This window comes from Equus caballus, chromosome 26 (assembly GCF_041296265.1).
Source record: "Equus caballus isolate H_3958 breed thoroughbred chromosome 26, TB-T2T, whole genome shotgun sequence".
Taxonomy (NCBI): domain Eukaryota; kingdom Metazoa; phylum Chordata; class Mammalia; order Perissodactyla; family Equidae; genus Equus; species Equus caballus.
In genome coordinates, this window is record NC_091709.1 from 47,736,863 (window position 1) to 47,760,129 (window position 23,267).

Consider the following 23,267-nt stretch of genomic DNA (forward strand, 5'->3'; position numbering starts at 1 on the left):
GTGAGCTTGGAGGCAGATTCTTCCGTGAGCCTTCAGTTGAGCCTTCAGATGAGAGCACAGCCTGGCTGACACCATAATTGCAGCTTTATGAAACCCTAAGCGGACTCAGTTAAGCCTGCTCAGACTCCTGACTCACAGAAACTGGAGATAATAAATGTGTATTGTTTTCACTTGCTAAGTTTTTGATACTTTGTTATGCAGCTATAGAAAACAAATGTATCAAATCTATACTGACCTCCTAGTTACCCTCACTAGAAGTGGGTTTGGGTTGATGAAACATATTTGAATCTATTTGAGGTGATCAGTTTTTTATTATTTTTTAAGCCTTTTTTCTATTATAAAAGTAATATAAATGATCTGTGTAGAAAAATTGGAGCAAACAAAGTACAAAGGACAAAATAAACATCATCCATAGTCTTACCACACAAAGGTAGCTAATGTTTTTTCTACTTTTATGTATGTACAGTAGTCCCTGTTTATCCATGCTTTCGCTTTCTGTGGTTTCAGTTACTGGCTGTCAACTGTGGTCCAAATATATTAAATGGAGGGCCAACCTGGTGGCATAGTGGTTAAGTTTGCATGCCCCAGGGTTTGCAGGTTCGGATCCCGGGCTTGGACCTAGCACTGCTCATCAAGCCATGCTGTGGCAGCATCCCACATAAAATAGAGGAAGATTGGCACAGATGTTAGCTCAGTGACAGTCTTCCTCAAGCAAAAAGAGGAAGATTGGCAACAGATGTTAGCTCAGGGCCAATCTTCCTCAAAAAAAAAATTACATGGAAAATTTCAGAGATAAATATTTATAAGTTTTAAATTGGGTGCTTTTCGGAGTAGCCTGATGAAATCTTCAGCTGTCCCACTCCGTCCCACCTAGGACATGAATCATCCCTTTGTCCAGCATATGCACACTGTATACACTATCTGCAGTTAGTCGCTTTGTAGCCATCTCGATTATCAGATTGACTCTCGGGGTATCTCAGTGCTTATGTTCAAGTAACCCTTATTTTATTTAATAATGGTTGCAAAGCCAACTTTATTATTCGTTGTTGTTAATCTCTTACTTGCATAGTTTATAAATGAAACTTTATCATAAGTATGTATGTATAGGAAAAAACATAGTATATATGGGATTTGGTAATATTTGTTGTTTCCAGCATCCACTGGGGGTCTTGGAATGTATCTTCTGTGTATAAGGGGTGACTACTGTATGATATGCATATCGTAAAAGTGGGATTCATTCCATAATATACTTTATGAACAGCTTTTTTCTTTGTACTAGATAGTGAGCATTTGATAGTGAGTGTCACATCATTTTCTTCTAAAATATCATTTTGAATGGCTGCATACTAGTCCATTGGGTGTCCCAGTTTATTGAGCCACTTCCCTATAGCTGGACATTTATGCTGCTTTAAAATATTTACCATGATAAACAACGCTTTGGTAAATATCCTACACAAAAATTATTGTGTGAATCACTGATTATTTCTGAAGGATAAATTTCTAAAGGCAGAATTATTAGGTCAGACCTTATAGATGTTTTTAAGCCTTTTGATACTTAATTATCCAGCTTCCAGTGTTTCTGAAAAATAATATAAAACTCAAACGTCTGTTTCTGGAACTCACCAGGTTGGGATAGGACAGAACTATTGATTTTTGAGCATTTAGGTTCCTGTTTTCTTAACCCTGTTTGCAAAGTGCTTTTAAATTATTCATTAAAGTGCAGTATGGATTCTATTTATAGACACATTTGTGTGTGAGATCGCTCCCTTAATGTCTGGGCAAAAAGCCTATGAATTGCTATTATCACATTCCTATCTTTGTAAATCCTTTTCTACTCCCATCTACCCTTTCTTTGTTCTCAACCAGATAGAGACACTGAGACACATAAGGCCTTCTAGCCTTATGATTACTCATATAAAATGGCTATCTGAGCTAGCCCTTGTTCTTTTCTTCTCACCACTCATTAACTAGTTGGCTTCATAAAGATAAGATATCAGCAGATTAATTATTCAAAAATATTTTTTCCTGATTCGTGAAATAATGGATGCTTACTTAGAAAATTTCTAAAATAAAGATTAGCATCAAAAGCAGAATAACAATCGTTAATTCTACTGCCCACAGGTGACCACCATGTAAACATAACTTGTTCATACTAGCTTATTCTTATATTGATTAGATTACAATGACTACTATTTTGTTTGGGATTTTTGCATACATGTCTGTGAGTGAAACTGGCTTATAATTTTTCTTTCCTGTAGCTGTTCTGTCTCTAATTCGAAATGAGTGTTTAATTTATTAATTTGCAGCTTTGCTCTTTTAATAATATGTGCATTTGAGTTGATACATTTCCTTATAAATAGTGCTTCAGCTGTGTCATTCAGAGTTTAACTTGAAGTATTTTCATTATCGTTTGATATATGCTGTACACTGAACTGTACCCCTCCCCCCATTCATATGTTGACGCCTTAACCCCCAATGTGATGGTACTTAGAGATGAGGCCTTCGGGAGGTGATTAAGTTTAGATGAGGTCATGAGTTTGAGGTCCTTATGATGGGATTAGTGCTCTATAAGAAGATACCAGCGAGCTTGCCCTCTTTCTCTCTCCGCCACTGGGGACACAGCAAGAAGGCAGCCTTCTGCAGTCCAGCAAGAGGTCTCTCACCAGGACCTGACCATGCTGACACGCCCCAGCCTCCAGAACTGTGAGAAGTAAATGTCTGTTGTTAATCCACCCAGTCTATGGTATTTTCTTATAGCAGCTGAAGTAGACGAAGACAGTTTATTTTCTCATTTCCATTATGATTTTTCTTTAATTTGTAGGTCATAATAGAAGAATATTCTTAAATTTGCAAGCATATGCATATTTTCTTATTTTATTTTTCTCCAGGACAATTGCATTGCCCAAAGATCTTGCGATGTATGATTTTAATCCTTTGAGCTTTGCCAGTTTGTCTTATAGCCCAGAATATGGTTATAAGTTTTCTGAAATGTTCCTGTGTACTTGAAAAGAATTAGGTTCAATGTTCTATATATTCTATTCAGCTAACTTGATAAGTATATTACTCACATCTTCTGTTTTCTTACTATGTTTTTGTCTGGTCGTTATATCCATTACTAAGATAATTACACAATTTCATTATGAGTATGGATTTGTCTTATTTCTCTTTGTAGTCCTGTCAATTTTTATTTATATGCTTTGAGATCATGTTAGTAGGGGCATGCAAATTTAAAATTGTTATGTCTTCTTGATGAATTGAGACTTGAATTATTACGAGTGGTTCTCTTTATCTCTAGTAATGAATCTTTGCTTTCATGGTATAATATGTCTGATGTTAATGTAGCCAGACCGGATTTCTTTAGGCTCATGTTTGCATGATATCTTTGTTTTTTATCATTTTACTTTCAGCCTTACTATATTCTTATACTTTAGATATGTCTCTTGCAAAGATTATACAGTTAGATTTTTTTCATCTGGTCTAATAATTATATATTTCTCTTGTCCCACATTTTCTGTGTTTATTTTTCCCCCTTTCTTGTATTATTTTAAACTAGTATTGTGATTTTTCAGAATCATTTTACTTTTCCAGTCTCTTGAGTACATTGGAGGTTATATTCCATTTTTTTCTTTTTGTGGTTACTATGTAAATTAGATAGTGTATTATCAACTTATCCAGATAACGCAGTTATACCTTCCTCCTGGACCATGCTAAGATCATAGTTTCTCAGAGTACTTGAACTCCAGTCACTCCCTCCAGATTTATATGTGCTTATTATTGTGTATTTTAATTCGACATGCTCCTTTTAAACTCAATGAAATAATATTAATATTAACATTATTATTTAAAATACCATCAGTGTTCATTTAGATTTATTCACATTTTTATTCATTCTTTGGTTTCATTGCTCTCTGACATTTCTGACCTTCATTTTCCGTGGGGCATTTTCCTCCTGCCCAAAGAGGCTTCTTTAGAAATTACTTTATTGCAGGTCAGCTGGTAGTAGACCCTCCCTATGTTTTTTTTCTAAAAGTATTTTGATTTCACTTTTTTCTTTTTTTTTATTCTTTCAATTTGCTTAAAAGTTTGGGGGGGATATAACATACATATTATGAAATTCACCCTTTTAAATTTTACGATTCAGTGGTTTTTGGTATATTGACAAGGTTGTATAATGATCATCACTACCTAATTCCAGAACATGTTCATCACCTTAACAAGAAACCTCATACCCATTAATAGTAACTCCCCACTGCTCCTTTTCCCTGGTCCCTGGCATCTGTTAATCTGCTTTCTGTTTCTGAGGAATTGCCTTTTATAGACATTTCAAAGGATTGAAGCATAAATATGTGGCCATTCGTGTTTGCCTTCTTTTTTTTAATTTTTAATTTTTAATTTTTAATTTTTTCTGATGTACGTCATATTTCGAATTCTGTATACATTACATCATGTTCACCCCCGAACACTAATTATAGTCCATCCCCTCACATGTGAACCTAATCACCCCTTGTGCCCTCCCCCCTCCCCCCTTCCCCAAAGGTAATCACCAGTCCAATCTCCAATGCTATGTGTTTTTTTTTTTTTGTCGTTTTTATCTTCTACTTGTGAGTGAGATCATATGGTATTTGACTTTCTCACTCTGACTTATTTCACTCAGCATAATACCCTCAAGGTCCATCCATGTTGTCACAAATGGCCGGATTTTGTCATTTCTTATGGCTGAGTAGTATTCCATCGTGTATAAATACCACATCTTCTTTATCCATTCGTCCCTTGATGGGCACCTAGGTTGCTTCCATGTCTTGGTTATTGTGTATAATGCCGCAATGAACATAGGGGTGCAAGTATCTTTATGCATTTGTGTTTTCAAGTTCTTTGGATAAATACCCAGCAGTGGGATAGCTGGATCATATGGTAGATCTATCCTTAATTTTCTGAGGATACTCCATACTGCTTTCCATAGTGGCTGCACCAGTTTGCACTGCCACCAGCAGTGAACAAGGGTTCCCTTCTCTCCACACCCTCTCCAACATTTGTCGTTTCCTGTCTTGTTAATTATAGCCATTCTGACCGAAGTGAGGTGATACCTCATTGTGGTTTTGATTTGCATTTTCCTGATAGCTAATGATGTTGAGCATCTTTTCATATGCCTGTTGGCCATCTGTATATCTTCTTTGGAGAAATCTCTGTTCAGATCTTTTGCCCATTTTCTAATTGGATTGTTGGTTTTTTTGTTGTTGAGCTGTATTAGTTCTTTGTGTATTTTGGATATTAACCCCTTATCTGATATATGGTTTGCAAATATCTTCTCCCAATTGTTAGGTTGTCTTTTTGTTTTGTTGATGGTTTCCTTTGCTGTGGAGAAGCATTTTAGTTTGATGTAGTCCCATTTGTTCATTTTTTATTTTGTTTCTCTTGCCTGGTCAGACATGGGACTTGAAAATATGCTGCTCAGACCAACGTCATAGAGCGTACTGCCTATGTTTTCTTCTAGAAGTCTCATAGTTTCGGGTCTTACATTCAAGTCTTTAATCCATTTTGAGTTGATTTTTGTGCATGGTGTAAGGGAATGGTCTACTTTCATTCTTTTTCATGTGGCTGTCCAGTTTTCCCAACACCATTTATTGAAGAGACTCTCCTTTCTCCATCGTATGCTCTTGGCTCCCTTGTCGAATATTAGCTGTCCATAAACGTGTGGGTTTATTTGCGGGCTCTCAATTTTGTTCCATTGATCTGTGTGTCTGTTTTTGTGCCAGTACCATGCTGTTTTGGTTACTATGGCTTTGTAGTATAATTTGAAATCAGGGAGGGTGATACCTCCAGCTTTGTTCTTTTTTCTCAGGAATCCTTTGGCTATTCGGGGTCTTTTGTTGTTCCATATAAATTCTAGGATTCTTTGCTCTACTTCTGTGAAAAATGTTGTTGGAACTTTGATAGGGATTGCATTGAATCTATAGATTGCTTTAGGAAGTATGGACATTTTAACGATGTTAATTCTTCCAATCCAAGAGCACGGAATATCTTTCCATTTCTTTGTGTCTTCTTCGATTTCTTTCAACAATGTTTTATAGTTTTCAGTGTACAGATCTTTCACCTCTTTGGTTAAGTTTATTCGTAGGTATTTTATTCTTTTTGTTGCCATTGTAAATGGGATTGTATTCTTAATTTCTCTTTCTGCTACTTCATTGTTAGTGTATAGAAACCCAACCGATTTTTGTACATTGATTTTGTATCCCGCAACTTGACCATATTCCTTTATTATTTCTAAAAGTTTTTTAGTGGACTCTTTAGGATTTTCTAGATATAAAATCATGTCATCTGCAAAGAGTGACAGTTTTACTTCTTCTTTTCCAATGTGGATCCCTTTTATTTCTTTTTCTTGCCTGATTGCTCTGGCTAGGACTTCCAATACTATGTTAAATAAGAGTAGTGACAGTGGGCATCCTTGTCTGGTTCCTGTTCTTAGAGGGATAGCTTTCAGTTTTTCTCCATTGAGAATGATATTTGCTGTGGGCTTGTCATATATGGCCTTTATTATGTTGAGGTATTTTCCTTCTATACCCCTTTTATTTAGAGTTTTTATCATAAATGGATGCTGTATGTTGTCAAATGCTTTCTCTGCATTTATTGAGATGACCATGTGATTTTTATTCTTCATTTTGTTAATGTTGATAGATTTTCGGATGTTGAACCATCCCTGCATCCCTGGAATGAAACCCGCTTGATCATGATGTAGGATCTTTTTAATGTATTGTTGTATTCGATTTGCTAGTATTTTGTTGAAGATTTTTGCATCGATGTTCATCAGTGATATTGGCCTGTAATTTTCTTTTTTTGTCTTGTCCTTGTCTGGTTTTGGTATCAGGATAATGTTTGCTTTGTAGAAGGAGTTAGGAAGCCTCCCCTCCTCTTCAATTTTTTGGAAGAGTTTGAGAAGGATAGGTAATAAGTCTTCTTTGAATGTTTGGTAGAATTCACCAGGGAATCCATCTGGTCCTGGACTTTTATTTTTTGGGAGGTTTTTGATTGCTGTTTCGATCTCCTTACTGGTGATCGGTCTATTCAAATTTTCTACATCTTCTTGGTCCAGTTTTGGAAGGTTGTATGTTTCTAAGAATTTATCCATTTCTTCTAGATTATCCAATTTGTTGGCGTATAGCTTTTCATAGTATTCTCTTATTACCTTTTGTGTTTCTGAGGTGTCCATTGTAATCTCTCCTCTTTAATTTCTGATTTTATTTATTTGAGCCTTCTCTCTTTTTTTCTTGGTGAGTCTAGCTAAGGGTTTGTCAATTTTGTTTATCTTTTCAAAGAACCAGCTCTTGGTTTCGTTAATTTTTTCTATTGTTTTTTAAGTCTCTATTTCGTTTATTTCTGCTCTGATTTTTATTATTTTCTTCCTTCTGCTGATTTTGGGCTTTGTTTGTTGTTCTTTTTCCAGTACCTTTAGGTGCGCTTTTAGATTGTCTGTTTGGGATTTTTCTTCTTTGTTGAGGTAGGCCTGAATTGCTATAAACTTCCCTCGTAGAACCGCTTTTGCTGTATCCCACAGATTTTGGCATGTCATGTTTTCATTTTCATCTGTCCCCAGGAATTTTTAAATTTCTTCTTTGATTTGTTCGTTGACCCAATCATTGTTCAGTAGCATTTTGTTCAGTCTCCACATTTTTGTGGCTTTTCTGGTTTTCTTTCTGTAGTTGATTTCCAGTTTCATACCTTAGTGGTAAGAAAAGATGCATGGTATTATTTCAATCTTCTTAAATTTATTGAGACTTGTTTTGTGGCCTAATATGTGATCAGTCCTGGAGAATGTTCCATGGGCATGTGAAAAGAATGTGTATTCTGTGGTTTTTGGATGGAATGTTCTGTATATATCTACTAAGTCCATCTGGTCTAATGTGTCCTTTAAGGTGAGTGTTTCCTTATTGATCTTCTGTTTGGATGATCTATCCATTGGTGTAAGTGGAGTGTTAAAGTCCCCTACATTGTTGTGTTACTGTCTATTTCTCCTCTTATGTCTGTTAATAATTGCTTTATATATTTAGGTGCTCCTGTGTTGGGTGCATAGATATTTACAAGTGTTATATTTTCTTGTTGGATTGTCCCCTTTATCATTATGTAGTGCCCGTCTTTGTCTCTTATTACAGTTTTTGATTTAAAGTCTATTTTGTGTGATATTAGTATTGCTACCCCTGCTTTCTTTTCTTTGCCATTTGCATGGAATATCTTTTTCCATCCTTTCACTTTCAGTTTGTGGGTGTCTGTAGGTCTGAAGTGTGTCTCTTGTATGCAGCATATATATGGATCTTGTTTTTTTATCCAGTTGGCCACCCTATGGCATTTGATTGGAGCATTTAGTCCATTGACATTTAAAGTAGCTATTGATAAATATGTATTTATTGCCTGCCTTCTTTTATTTAGTATAATATTTTAAAGATTCATCCATGTTACAGCATGTGTCAATACTTCATTCCTTTTTATGGCTGAATAATATTACATTGCATGGATATATCACATTTTGTTTGTCCCTTCAATAGTAGGTAGACATTTGGATTATTTCCACTTCTTTGGCTATTAAGAATAATGTGCTATGAACAGTCATGTGCAAGTTTTTGTGTGGATACATGTTTTCAGTTCTTTTGGATGTATATTTAGGAGTAGAATTACTGGGTCATATAGTAACTCTATGTTTAACTTTTGAGTAACTGCCAAATCATTTCCCAAAGATGCAGAACCATTTTACATTCTCACCAGCAATGTTTGTGTCCAGTTTTCTCATGTCTTCACCAACACTTGTTATTTTCTAGTTTTTTGATTATAGCTATCCTAGTGGGTGTGAAGTGGTTTCTCATTGTGGTGTTGATTAGCATTTGCCTGAGGACGATGCTATTGAGCACCTTTCCCTGTACTTATTGGCATTTTTATATCTCCTTTGGAAAAATGTCTATTTAAGTCCTTTGACCAATTTTTTTATTTTTGGTGAAGAAGATTGGCCCTGAGCTGACATCTGTTGCCAATCATCCTCTTTTTTTTCCCTTCCCCAAAGCCCCAGTACATAGTTGTATATCTTAGTTGTAAGTCATTCTAGTTCTTCTATGTGGGGTGCCACCATAATATGGCTTGATGAGTGGCGTGTAGGTCTGTGCCCAGTATCTGAACTGGCAAACCCCAGGCCTCTGAAGCGGAGTATATGAACTTAACCACTTGGCCATGGGGCCAGCTCCTGACCATTTTTTAATTGGATTGTTTGTCTTTTTATTGTTGAGTGGTAAGAGTTCTTTATATATTGTTTACTGATCCCTTATCAGCTATATAATTTGCAAATATTTCCTCTCCTGTGAATTGTCTTTTTGCTTTCTTGATAGTGTCCTTTTTCTGAGGAAGATTTGCCCTGAGCTAACATCTGCTGCCAATCTTCCTCTTTTTGTATGTGAGCTGCCACCACAGCGTGGTCGCTGAGAGATGAGTGGTGTAGGTCCATGCCTGGCCTTGGTCCTAACCTTGGCCATCGAAGTGGAGCATGCCGAACTTAACCACTAGGCCACTAGGGCTGGCCCTTGATAGTATCCTTTGATGTACAAAAAAAGATTTTAATTTTGATGAAGTCTAATTCATTTATTTTTTTCTTGGGTTGCTTGTGCTTTAGGTGTCATATTTAAGACAACTTTGCCTAATTTCAGGTCACAAAGATTTACACCTATGTTTTATTCTAAGAGTTGTATAGTTTTAGCTCTTAAATTTAGGTCATCGATACATTTTGAGTTAATTTTTATATATGGTGTGAGGGGGGAGTTTTACTTGATTCTTCTCCATGTGGCTATCCAGTTTTCATATCACCATTTACTGAAAAGGCTATTTTCTCATTGAATAGTCCTGGAAACTTTTTTGAAAATCAATTGACCATAAAATATGGGTTTATTTCTGGACCCTCAATTCTATTCCATTGATCTATGTATCTGTCTTCATGCCAGGACCACACAGTCTTGACTTTTGGAGCTTTGTGGTAAGTTTTAAAATTGGGAAGTGTGAGTCCTCCAACTCTATTCTTCTTATTTAAGATTGTTTTGGCTGTTTGTGGTCCCTTGTACTTTCATATGCTTTTTAGAATTAGCTTGTCAATTTCTGCATAAAAGGCACCTGGAATTTTGATATGGATTACATTGAATATGAAATCAATTTGGGAGTATTTCCATCTTAACAATAGTAAGTCCTTCAATCCATGAACATGGGATTTATTAGCTGTAATAATTTTTAGTGGGTTCCTGAGGATTTTCTATATATAAGATTATGTCATCTGCATATATACATAATTTTACTTCTTCCTTTCTAATCTGGATACCTTTTATTTCTATTTCTTGTGTAATTGCCCTTGTTATAATATCCAGTACAGTGTTGAATTGTTCTGGCAAGGATGGACATCTTTGTCTTGTTCCTGATCTTAGAGGGAAAGCTTTCAGTCTTTCATCATTAAGTATGTTGTTAGCTGTGGGTTTTGGAGATGTCTTTCATTAGATTGAGGAAGTTTTCTTCAATTTTTATTTTGTTGAGTGTTTTTATCATGAAAGAGTGTTGTTGTCAGATGCTTTTTCTGCATCTATGGAGATGACCGTGTGGTTTTTGTCCTTTATTTTATTAGTGTCATGCATTACATTGACTGATTTTTGTGTGTTGAACCAACCTTACATTCCTTGGATAAATCCCAGTTGGTCATGGTGGATAATTCTTTTCATATATTGCTAGTTTAGTTTGTTAGTGCTTTGTTGAGGATTTTCAGATCTGTATTATTTAGGCATACTGGTCCGTAGTTTTCTTCTGGTATCATTGTCCAGTTTTGATATTAGGGTAATACTCATCTCATAGAGTGAATTGGGAAGTTTCCTTTTCTATTTTTTGGAAAAGTCTGTGAAGGGTTGGTGTTAATTCTTTTTTAAATGTTTGGTAGAATTCTCTAGTGAAGCCATCTAGGCCTGGACTTTTCCCTGTGGGTAGTTTTTCAGTTATTAACTCAATGTCTTGACTTGTTTTAGGTCTCTTTAGATTTTCTATTTCTTGTTGAATCGGTTTTGTAGTTTGTGTCTTTTTAAGAATTTGTCTATTTCACCTAGGTTATCTAATTTGTTGGCAAACAGTTGTTCATAGTATTTCTTTATAATCCTTTTTATTTCTGTAAGGTTGGTAGTTTCATTTCTGATTTTAGTAATTTAAGTCTTCCTTCTCTTTTTCTTGGTCAGTCTAGCTGAACATTTGCCAGTTTTGTTGATCTTTCCAAAGAACCTTTTGGTTTCATTGTTTTTTCTCTCATTTTCTATTTTATTTATTTTTGCTCTAATCTTTGTTTTCTTCTCTTTCTGCTTGCTTTGGGTTTAGTTTGCTCTTCTGATTTCTTAAGTGGAAGGTTGGGTTATTGATTTGAGACATATTTTCTTTTTTAACATGGATATTCACAGCTATTTTTTCTAATCACCGCTTTCACTGCTTCACGTAAGTTTTGGTATGTCGTGTTTTCATTTTCAGTCATCTCAAAGTATTTTCTAATTTCTCTTGTGAATCCATTTTTGATTCCTTGGTTATTTAGGAGTGTGTTGTTTAATTTCTACAAACTTGTGAATTTCTTAAGTTTCTGTTAGTGATTTTTAATTTCTTTAAAGAGCATATTTTGGATGATTTCAATCTTTCTATATTTTGAGACTTGTTTTTCTGACCAAACATCTGGTTTGTCCTGGAGAATGTTCCATGTCTAGTTAAAAATTTTGTGTTTTCTGTTTTTTGAAGGGAGTGTTCTATAGATATCTATTAGGCCTAAATGTTTTATAGTATTGTTAAAATCTTCTGTTTCCTTGCTGATCTTTGGTCTTGTTCCAGCTTGAATTGAAAATGGGATATTGAAGCCCCTAACTATTATTGTTGAATTGTCTAATTCTCTCTTCATTCTGTTAATTTTTTGTTTCATGTGTTCTGGGGCTCAGTTGTTAGATATATATGTATATAATTGTTATATCTTCTTGATGAATTGACCCTTTTTATCATTATAAAATTCCCTTCTTTGTCTCTAATAATAATTTTTGTCGTAAAGACCATTTTGTCTGATGTTATTACAGCCACTCCAGCTGTCTTTTGGTTATGGTTTACATGGTATATATTTTTTCATCCTTCCACTTTCAGCCTATTTGTGTCTTTGAATTTGAGTGTCTTTTATATACTGCATATAATTGGATTACATTAAAAAAATTCCATTAGGGCTGGGCTGGTGGTACAGCGGTTAAGTTAGCATGTTCCACTTCTCAGTGTCCCGGGGTTTGCCGGTTGAGATCCTGGGTGCTGACATGGCAAAAGCCATGCTGTGGTAGGTGTCCCACGTATAAAGTAGAGGAAGACGGACATGGATGTTAGCTTAGGGCCAGTCTTCCTTCAGCAAAAAGAGGAGGATTGGCAGTAGTTAGCTCAGGGCTAATCTTCCTCAAAATAAAAAAATCCATTAACACAATTTCTGCCTTTAGAGTAGAATGTTTAATCCATTTACATTTAATGCAGTTCTGAGAAGGTGGGATTTATTCCTGCCATTTGCTGTTTGTTTTCTATATGTCATTTTTTTTTTGTTTTCTATCCTACCTTACTGCCTTCTTTTGTGTTAAATAGATATTTTCTAGTGTGCTCTTTTAATTCCCTTGTCATTTCTTTCACTATTTTTGTTATTTTCTTAGAGGTTACCTATGGCATCTTACTTTTAACAATTTATAACAGTTTAGTTTGGATTAATACCAATTTAATTTCAGTAGTATATAAAAACCTTGCTTCTATATATCTCCATTTTCTCCCCCTCCTTTGTGCTGTTATTATCCTACAAAGTACATCTTTATACATTCTGTGCACATCAACACAGATGTGTAATTATTGCCTTTTGCATTTATTTTTTATTTCAGGTAGGACAAAAAAGTTACAAACATTACATTTATACACTCTCTTAGGTTTACTTCTATAGTTACCTTTACTGGTGCTCTTTATTTCTTCACCTGGATTTGAAGTACTGTCTAGTATCCTTTCATTTTAGCCTGAGGGGGTCCTTTTTTTTCCTTTTTTTTTTTCCAAGGAAGATTAGCCCTGAGGTAACTACTGCCAATCCTCCTCTTTTTACTGAAGAAGCTTGGCCCTGAGCTAACATCCATGCCCATCTTCCTCTACTTTATACATGGGACGCCTACCACAGCATGGCTTGCTAAGTGGTGCCATGTCTGCACCCGGTATCCGAACTGGTGAACCCCGGGCCACCGAGAAGCGGAACGTGCGAACTTAACCACTGTGCCACTGGGCCGGCCCTGAGGGAGTCCTTTTAGTATTTCTTGTAGGGCAGGTTTTCCAGCAACATATTCTGTCAGTTTTTGTTATCTGAGAATGTCTGAATTCCTCCTTCACTTTTGAAGGATAATTTTGCTGGATATAGAATTCTTGTTTGGCAGTCTTTTGCTTTTATAATTTTGAATATGACATCTCATAATCTTCTAGCCTCCATGGCTTCTGATGAGAAATCAGCTGTTACCTTTATTGAGGATTCGTTTTACATGATGAGTTTCTTCTCTTTCTGCTTTCAAGATGCTCTTTTTGTTTTTGTCTTTTGATAGTTTGATTATGATGTATCTAGATATGGATATCTTGGAGTTTATCCTTAGAGTTTATTGAGCTTCTTGGATGTATAATGTTTTTCACCAAATCTGGGAAGTTTTTAGCCATTATCTCGTCAAATATTTGTCGTACTCCTTTCCTTCTCCTCTCCTTCTGAGAGTTTTATTATGCATATATTGGTATGGTTGATGGTATCCCACAGGTCTCTAAGGCTCTCTTCTTTTTAATTTTTTATAAGGAAGACTGTTCAAGTAGACTATTACCATGGGATTTTGTAGTAGGGGAAAGAGATTGGGCTAAACTCTTGCTCTATTCATTTTTCTTCTTTCTTTTTACTTTTTGTTCTTTAGACTGGAAAATATCAGTTGACACATCTTCACGTTCTCTGTTTCTTTCTTGCCTGCTCAGATGTACTATTGAATCCCTCTAATGAATTTTTCATTTCAATTATTGTACTTTTTAGCTCCATAATTTTTATTTGGTTCCTTTATATAATTTCTGTCTCAATAAATAGTCTCTATTTGGTGAGACATCATTGTCATACTTAACTTAATCCTTTAGAAGTGGTTTCCTTTAGTTGTTTGAACATATTTAAAGTAGGTTATATATAGTATTTGTCTTATAAGTCCAACATTAGAGCTTCCTCAGGGATAATTTCTGTTGATTGCTTTTTTCCTATATATGGGCCATACTCTCTTGTTTTTTTTGTATGTCTCATAATGATTTGTTAAAAAGTGAGCACTTTAAATAATACATGTGGCAACTCTGAAAGTCTGATTCTCCTCTCTTCCCTGAGATTTTGTGCTGCAGCTTGTTGTAGTTTTTGTTTGTTTGTTTAGTAACTTTCCTGAACTAACTTTGTAAAGTCTGTATTCTTTGTCATGTGTTTCCACCGAAGTCTCTGCTTGGCTAGCTTAGTGGTCAGCTGATGATTGGACAGAGATTTTCTTAAATGCCAGGAATCAGTGAATCTGGTGGTCTTTCCCAAGGCACTCTGTGTGTGTATTGGGGCATGCTTCACCATTTAATTGGGCAGTTTACAACTCTGTTTTAGTCTTCACTTCCTGCTTGTGCAGAACCTCAAAGTCAGCCCTTGTGAGTGCTTACAGCTCTCATGTCTTTCCTGGACATACATACAACTTGGGGTATGTTCTACATATACATGTGGCCTTCTATACTTCCAGGAATATATTGAAGTTTTTCAAATCTCCTATAGACATCTCATTTCCCAGATTTTTCTTTTAAGCATTTGGGTTAATGTATTATTTGCCTCAACTATTGTCCACTGTCTCAGGTAGTCACAAAATTAAACAATTGCCTCTAATTGTTTTGGCATACACCTCTAGAAGAAAATGCTTTCCACTCTGGACAAGCTCTGACTCAAGTCAGATAAAAACAGGCTTGCAAGTGAAACCCATTAGCCTTGTCAAATAATGACAGTTCTCTGGGATTAAGGCTTTGGAGTTCCAACCCTGTTCTGTCCTCTTTTGTGGCTGCCAGGCTGCTGGTTTTCACTATGATTGCAGCCTGTTGGTTTTTAAGACTACTATAGAGTTGAGGTGGCATTGGGGGAAAACGATAATAGGGCAAGTTGAAACACCACAAATTTTCCGTTCTTTTGGAGATGCAACCATTTTTCTTTAACAAATTCTCCCTAGATTGCGCCAAGCCTTTCATTAAATTCCCAGATTTCCGAAAAAGTTAAATCTGACAATTTTTGCTATTTTTTCATTGCTTTTATGGGAGAGGGAATTTTTTGAGGTCCTTACTTTCTATTTTCACTGACATCTTGTTATCATTTCACTGACATCTCTCACCTTTATTCCTAAAAGGATTTTTTCCTGTGTGTTGCATTTCATGTTGGCATTATTTTCTTTCAGCACATTGGAGATATCTTTCCACAGTGTCTGGCTTTTATTTTTCCTGTTCAGAAAGTAGTCAATGTAATTGCTCTTCCTCTGGAGATAATCTGTGTGTTTCTTATTGCTTTTAAAGGACTTTCTCATTGTCCTTAGGTTTCTGTAATTTCATGCATCCCTCTCAAAAGTATGTTGGCTTCTTATATCTATGGTATGATGTCTTTAATAAGTCTGGAAAATTTATTGCCAGTATCTTCAGATATTGCTTCTGCCTCATCTCTCTTCTTTCCTTCCAGGACTCTAATTAAATGTGTGTTAAATTTCTCTCCGTATATTCTCATGCCCTCTCTTTTATAGTCCCCAGGTTTTTGTCTCTCCATACTTAAGTTTGAATATTTTCTTCTGACCTAGTTTCCGGTTCACCAGTACTCCCTTCAGCAGCACCTAATCTGCTTTAAAACCCACTCATGTATTTTTTTACTTTTCAGTTCTAGATTTTTAAAAAAATTTAAAATGATGCTACTTTTTTATAACTTTTAATCTCTCATTTGTTTTTGATCATAGCAAGTGTAGTGTTCTTTGTTTGTTTGTTTTTCCACTTTTTTAAATTGTAGTAAAATACACCAACATAAAATTTAACGTGTTAACCATTGGTGGTGTTACGTACATTCTTAATGTTGTGCAACTATCACCACCATCCATCTCCATAGCTTTTTTCATCTTGTAAAATTGAAACTCTATACCTATTAAACACTAACTCCCCATTTTCCCTTCCCTCCAGCTCCTGGGAACTACCATTCTACTTTTGGTCTCTATGATTTTGACTGCTCTAAGTACCTCATATAAGTAGAACTATACAGTATTTGCCTTTTTGTGACTGGCTTATTTCACTTACCATAATGTCCTCAAGGTTCATCCATGTCATAGCATATGTCAGAATTTTGTCCCTTTTTAAGACTGAATAATATTCCATTGTATTTATATACCACAGTTTGTTTATCTCATCTTCCATTGGTAGACACTTTGGTTGCTTCCATGTTTTAGCCATTGTGAATAATGCTGCTGTGAATATGGGTGTACACATATCTCTTCAAGACCCTGTTTTTAATTCTTTTGGGGATATACCCAGAAGTAGAATTGCTGGATCATATGGTTATTCTGTGTTTAATTTTTTGAGGAGTTGCCATACTCTTTTCCACAAAATATGGTGCTTTTTTTATTGTGGTAAAATGTACGCTTTTAAGTGTATGGTTCTGTAGTATTAAGTACATTCACATTGTTGTGCAACCATTGCCACAATCCATCTCCAGAACTTTTTTCATCATCCCAAACTGAAACTCTGTCCCCATTAAACAATAATTCTCTCCCCCAGTCCCCTGGAAGCTACCATTCTACTTTCTGTCTTTATGAATTTGAGTACTCTAGATACCTCAAATAAGTAGAATCATACAATATTTGTCCTTTTGTGACTGGCTTTTTTCACTTTGCATAGTATTTTCAAGGTTCATACATGTTGTAGAATGTGTCAGAATTTCTTTCCTTTTTAAGGCTAAATAATATTCCATTGTATGTATATACCACAGTTTGTTTATCCATTCAGCTGTTGATGGACACTTGGCTCGCTTACACCTTTTGGCTATAGTGAATAATGCTGCTATGAACATGGGAGTATAAATATCTGTTTAAGTCCCTGCTTTCACTTCTTCTGGGCATATATTCAGAAGTGGAATTGCTGGATCATATGGTAATTCTATGTTTAATTTTTTGAGTAACCATCATACTATTTTCCACTGCAGCTGCACCATTTTACATTCCTGCCAACAATGTACAAGAATTACAATTTCTCCACATCCTCACCCACACTTGTTATTTTCCATTTCTTTGATATTAGCCATCCTAATGGGTACAAAGTGATATTTCACTGTGGTTTTGATTAACATTTACCATATAATTAGTAATGTTGAGCATGTTTGTATGTGCTTATTGTCCTTGGTATACCTTCTTGAGAGAAATGTCTATTCATGTCTTTTGCCCATTTTTTAGTGGGGTTGTTTGTTTTTATGTTATTGCAAGTGTAAGTTTTTTGATAGTCTATATTGGGTAGTTCCAACTTCTCAAGTCTTGTGGAATTTTTTTTTCTGTGATTTTTAGCTCATGGTGTCTTATTTCTTGGTGTGTGCTAGACATTGTATTTACAGAGTTATTTTGAGGAATAATTGAGACCTAGGATGATTGTATCATTTTTGGAGAGGTTTTAATTTGTTATCGCTAGGTTTTTTATTCTTAAAGGAGCCACCTTAATCCTAGTGCAGGCCTGAGGCCAACTAGCTGAGCAGAACAGGACTGCCATGTGTGGGAGGGCTGGGTTGCTTTTCAGGACTTCTCCACCTTTAAGGTTTAGCCCTTTATGCTTCTAATACAAGTTGAGGGCCAGTTTCTCAGAATCCGATTCATGCTTTTATTCTCTGTGCTAGCCTTCAGTTTCTGGGTCATTTGGGGTTACTTCAGCATCTGTAATAAAACTCCCAAATGTCGGGACCTTACACGGAAAATTTACTTCTCTTTCATTTAACGGTCCACTGTGGATGTTCCTCATCAGTGCAGGTTTCCTCTGCATAGTGATTCGGGCCTGGCTCCTTGCACCTCTGGTCCTGCCATCTGCTAGGTTGGTAGTGTCCTATAGGGCCTCAACTTCCTTTTTGTCCAGCTGGCAGATGGGGAGCACAGTGTGGAGGAGGCACACATACTTCTCACCTATGTTGGCCTGGACGTGACGTGTACATAACCACACACATTCCACTGGTGACATCTAGTCACATGACCTCACCTAGATGCAAGTATGAGATTTGCAGAGTATAGTCCGTGGTTGGCAGCTGCATCTCTTTTTGGTGGACAGTTGTCTCTGCCTTAGTCCTTCCTCTTGGCCCTGAAATATCTGTGCATATTCTCCTTTTACAGCTGTAATACACTCACCTCCTCCAGGAAGACAATCAAATCCAGTTGTCATTCTTGAGGTTCAGTGACTGAACTAACACACAGGTTATCTGCTGCTCACACTCTGCAGTACTGGAGCTGAGCCAGGACAATTGCAATTTTAAAAACCCTCCCATTTTGAAAGGGGAGGAATGGAAGATAAACATCAGTTCTTGGTCCAAAGCAAGAGTGACACCCTGTGGGCAGATGTGAGGGCATCTGTCAATGACTACTAAGCAAAGGCCACTGGAACTCATCTGGCACCTGTGATGGAACAGGTTGGGACCACACACCATGCGGAACCACAGGGTGTCAAGGTAAGAGGGTGTTAGAAGAACCTGTTACAGGATTTGGGCTTTGGTTGGCTGATTTTGGAGAGGGTCCAAGAAAGTGCGGGTGCTGTCAGTAAGCAGGAACGAATTTGTGATTGAGTATCTCAATAGATCTTATCTAAAGGGAGCATGGACTATGGCGAGGCTAATGCTGTGATTGGTAACAAAGCAGCCATCACTCATGTTAGCTGTGAGTGGACCGTGTCTGGTGTTTTATGGCTTTGACAGGGTTCATATTTTGTTTGTGCTCTGACATGATAATGATGTGGTCTTGTTTTGATCCCTCCTGGTCCCAGTGTGGCCTTATCTGATTCTCCCACTTCCCGCCCTGGGAATGGGGCAGGAAGAACTCCTGGCTGTTGTCCTCCAGGACTCCTTTCCCTGCCCCTAGGAGGCTTATCCTTTTCCTTGGTCCTCTGTGGACACATCTGGCTGAGGCCTTGGGGAGAATGTCTTCCTTGGGTGATGGGGGCTGCACAGGTTCCACAGCTTATTTGCCACTTATGGAATTTTGGAGGCCTGAGGTTGTTTTGACAATCAGTGACTTTATTTTAGGCTCATGTTTCTTTGACAGTACAATTTCCCCCAAATTCCGTAGCTTCTGTTCTGTTTGCTTCTGGCAGTTCCATGTGCCAGTAACTACACTCAGAATTCTTTCCTAGTCATGATCCTCCAGCCTGCTTCATATCTTTGCTTTCTCATGCCTCCCTTTGTATTCAGAGTATCTTGAAGGCATGGCTGTGGGTGGAAGAGAACCCCTGTAATCTGTTCTGTTTGTACAGCTGAGCCTTCTCTATAATCAAGGAGGCTCTGTGGGCCTTTGCTTCTCAGAACACTTTCAGCTGTATATCTTACTCATGGGGTGCAGAAGAGGCAGCTCTTCCTGCTAGGTGAGCCTCATGTTTCTGGACTGGAGATGCTTTCCTGTCTCTCTCAAGTTGGCCAGTTTTTGCGTAAGCTCGTCTCTTTCTGTGATGCCTAGTTAAGCAAAGTGGGTAACGGTCCCCCAGACTGCTGGCACTCCCTTTTTTCCTCTTTCTGAGCTAAGTGCTGGGCGTGAGTGTGGTCTGCCTTCAGATGATCACTGGTAATGCTTGGCAGTGCATAAAATAGGGCTTTGTTATGACCAGCTGCCTGATGATGGTTTTTATTATGGCATCACCCCTCTTCAAAGAATCCATTTCTGTCTTAATTCATCTCTGTTGAAATATGTAATGATAGAGAATTTAAAAGAGGACAATTTCTGATTTAAACTCTTTCCTTGAGAATTATTTGACCCATTTTCTATTTCCCTGTATCTCCATCACTTGGAAATTAAGCTGTACATTCATGGCAGTTTTCTAGACCTTACAAGGGCATGGCTTGGTACTCCATTTTGTTTTTTCACTGTTTTCATGTTGGAAAATTAAGCCTTTTTAAATTTCTTACAAGAAGAAAAAATAAAACACTTCAGTTTTTTGGGATATAAATAAGAAAATCAATAAAGAAAATCATTTTGAATTCAAATTGCAGTGATATAGAAGACACACAAGGGCACCCCTCTTTGCCAGTGGGAGCTGGGGCCTGTCCCTTGCTCTTAGTGTTTTCTGCTTTGAAGAAAGGGGGATCTGAGTACCTGGCCTGTATTTCTTTTGGGACCATTGTGGAAGCAAAATGAGATGATTGACATGCAAATACCTTCAATAGTAAGGCTCTCTGGGTGGGTAAGGCATTATTATTTCATCCTGAAGTACATTTGGGGATAAATAATTTATGTAGCTCACTAAGTTTATCCTTTGAGGCCAAGTGCTCCTACTATAATGTACCCATCCAGCCCTGGAAACTTACAGCATCACAGAAGAGGGCCAACAAGAGTGTCCTTCTGTGATTTGGACTGAGTTGGGTGCTTTTCCAGAGAGCTCTGAGCTCTATTCATAATTATCCTTAATAATACGAAACAGTCCAAAGTGGTGACACTTCATAGAGAGTGCAGTTTGTAGTTATCTGTGGTATGACACCGTTAATAATCATCTGTAATACTCAGTGTCTCAGACTGGTAGTTTGAGTTTTCATGGAATTTTAAACATGGGAGATTTTGTAATAGAACTATGTTTCTGACTAATGTCTTTCAAAACCCTTTTTGATTAAACTCTTGCTGAATTTTCTAGACATTAATTACCTCATGAGTTAAACAGATAATAATGAAGTAGATGGTTTTGCTTACTGAGAAATTGTTAATCTTGAGGTAGCCATACTTCTCTAGTTCACTTAGGAAGCTGAAAGTTTTGGTTTAGCGGTCTTTCAAATTCACATATTATCCATGTGATTAGCATAGAGGCTGATGATGCTTTTATCTAAAGGCTCTGGAATGACCTATGGGCCACTGATCCCCACAGGGGTCTGTGATCCTTGCTTTGTCCACCTCTCTTCCCTACCTCCCAAAGCACCTGAACTGGACTCCAGCCCCAACACAGCATTCTGCCTTCCCCTGGCACAGTTGGATACCCAGGGGCCTCTTGCTCTTGGATATGCCTTGCCTTTCCCCACGCCCGGGACATTTCTGTTTCTCTTGCTCTGGGCACCACTGTATCTTTCCGGTACAGCTTCTTCTGGGCTGACAGGGATGTCCTGGAGCCAATGGAGTCTCCCCACTGCCAGGTGCTCTGTGGCAAGGTCCCAAGAGACTCTAGTATCTGGAGAACAGAGCATGCTTGAGGCGAGACCCTGTGCTTTGCTGGACTTGCTGAGGATAGCCTGGCTCTCAGGCCTCCCTTCCTTCAGGCTCAGAAGTAAGTGCCTGGGAGCAGCTGCGTGTGGAGTCAGTTCAGTGAGCGGGCACTGTGGTGCATCAAAGTGTGCCCGCCTCCTCTTGGGTGCTGAGGCTGAGGTCTTTGGCTGGGCCTGTCTTTCTGGGGTCAGATCTTGTTCAGGTGGGCAAACCCCTACAGACAGGCCCAGGCTCAGCTTGTACCCCATGGGAACCCACAGGTGAAGCCTCAGTGCTGTTACTTGCAGCACCTATTAGGCAAAGACCCAGATTGGAATGTTGAGCTGAAAGGGAGCTGAAAGTCCCTGTTGAACAGAGGATCAAATTCCACCCTGAGAGGGAGGACGGTCTGATGAGTGTCGCAGGGCTCTCGTTCATGAGCTGATAACAGTCAGGCTCAGGGCCAGGCGCTGTCAGAGTGGTACTTCACCAGTGAAGGCAGACCCAGGACTCCAACCCTCTTCTTGGCCTCTACTGCCCACAGAACACCCCTGAAATCTGTGATCTGTGGACCTTCAGGGCCCTCCAAATGCTTTTAGGGGTTGGTGAAGTCAGACAGTTTTCAGTGGTGCTGAGACATCATTTCCTCTCTCTCTCTGTTGACATTTGGGCTGATGGCACAAAAGTGATGGCAGGCAAACCTGTGGTGCCTGAGCACCATCAAGGCTGGGCCCCAAACTACTAATAGTTATGATGTCCTTCACTGCCATCCACTCACATACAAAGAAGCCAACATCATTTAATGTTCTCCTTGATGGAGCGATGAGAATTATTATTGTTATTATTTTTTGTGAGGAAGATTCGCCCTGAACTAACACCCATTGCCAATCCTCCTCTTTTTTTTTGCTAGAGGAAGATTAGCTCAGAGCTAACGTCTGTGCCAGTCTTCTTCTATTTCGTATGTGGGATACCTCCACTGCATGACTGATGAGTGGAGTAGGTCTGTACCCGGGATCTGAACCGTAAACCCTGGGCCGCCGAAGCAAAGTGTGTGGAACTTTAACCACTTGGCCATGGGGCTGGCCCCAGGAGAGTTATTAATTCCATTAAATCTTGACCCCCGAACACATATCTTTTTAACATTCTGAGAGACAGAATGGGAAGTTTGCATAATGCACGTCTGCAGATGGAATTATGACGATGGTTTCGAGGAAAAGCACTTGTGCTTTTTTTGGATTGGGAGCTAAACCAGCTCCTCTTCTCATGGAACACTGTTTTTACTTTAAAGAATAACTGACAGACAAACCATGGTTATTCAGACTTGTGTTTTTGGCAGACAGTGTCTGAAAATTGAACTAAGTGAGCTTGTCACTGCAAAGGAAATAACTGCCTGTGTTTGTTGCAACTGATAAAATTTGACTTTTCAGTCAAAAGTTAGAATTTTGGAAAACTTGTATCTGCCATGGTGAACTTGAGAGCTCCCCAATACTTAAAGATGTTTCTGATGAACTGAGTGGTGATATTAACAAATGTGATTTTTTGACACTATATATTGAAATGTGTTAACATCTGGGAGATCTGTATGATCTCCCAGTATTTTCCAAATGTCCAGTGAGTGTTGTTATAACAATCGTGCATGGACAAAAGCTTTCTTCAAGGTGCAAGATTAATAGATAATGGGTTTTAATATAGTGTAGCCCTAAAAGTTTATTGATAGGGCTTCAGATTTGCAACTAAACTTTAAGAAATGACCACTTGCCAAGTTTTGATGTCATATCAAAGAAGAATATCCGCAACGTCTGA

General features: G+C 37.7%; 1 protein-coding gene across 48 annotated transcripts in view; it reads left to right on the forward strand.

The window, feature by feature from the left end:
• PCBP3 (poly(rC) binding protein 3) overlaps nucleotides 1–23,267 on the forward strand; it is a 281,196-nt gene that overhangs the window by 6,329 nt on the left and 251,600 nt on the right. The window contains exon 1 of one of the 48 annotated variants that reach the window (XM_070252603.1): nucleotides 2,690–2,710. The exons of the other annotated variants lie outside the window; for them this stretch is intronic. The gene's annotated coding sequence lies outside the window, so the exon portion shown is untranslated. Of the gene's footprint in view, nucleotides 1–2,689; nucleotides 2,711–23,267 lie in introns of those variants that run through there. 48 annotated transcript variants of the gene reach the window in all.